Consider the following 690-nt stretch of genomic DNA (forward strand, 5'->3'; position numbering starts at 1 on the left):
TAAAATTAAGAGACAAAGCTAAAATCATTTTTTCTTCTTCATAATTGCATAATTAAAATGAATTCGAATTCACGGTCACAAAAATTGAATAGACTTATACCATGATAAACTGCTGAAAGAATAATAAAAAAAAATGTTACGAAATATTGAACTAGACTTATAAAAGTGATTGTAATGTTATGAAATTTTGAACTACACTTATAGAAATTATTGAACAATCTCTAGTAGCTTTTCAGATAAACTCAAATGTAAACAATATTTAGTGATAAATGTAAATTTTCTTAATTAAGATATTGACATTATCAATAATCAGACAAATATTATNACATTACTATCACACAAGAATTGACCCCAAACAACAAAATGTCACTGAAATATTTATTGACTTGGTTGGTTGTGTTGATTCTTCCCCTGTAGGTATACTGTGAATTTGGTGGTGTTCTGTATAGACAAGAAGTTGCCAGGTTTGATCTCAGCAAAAACCTTTCTTCACTGACTGAAATCCAACAGTATATGTATTATTTTTCTGATCTTTCTCAAACGTGCATACAACAGAGTTACCAGATCGGACAGCTGTGTTGCTCCCAGTAATCTCAAAAGAGAGAACCAAAGAAGAGAACCACAAGCTGTTGAATGGGAACGGTGTTGATCCTGCTGATTGGGTAAGCATCTGATGAATCTGTGTTTGTT

The sequence above is a fragment of the Camelina sativa genome, chromosome 4 (genome assembly GCF_000633955.1).
Source record: "Camelina sativa cultivar DH55 chromosome 4, Cs, whole genome shotgun sequence".
Classification (NCBI taxonomy): Eukaryota; Viridiplantae; Streptophyta; class Magnoliopsida; order Brassicales; family Brassicaceae; genus Camelina; species Camelina sativa.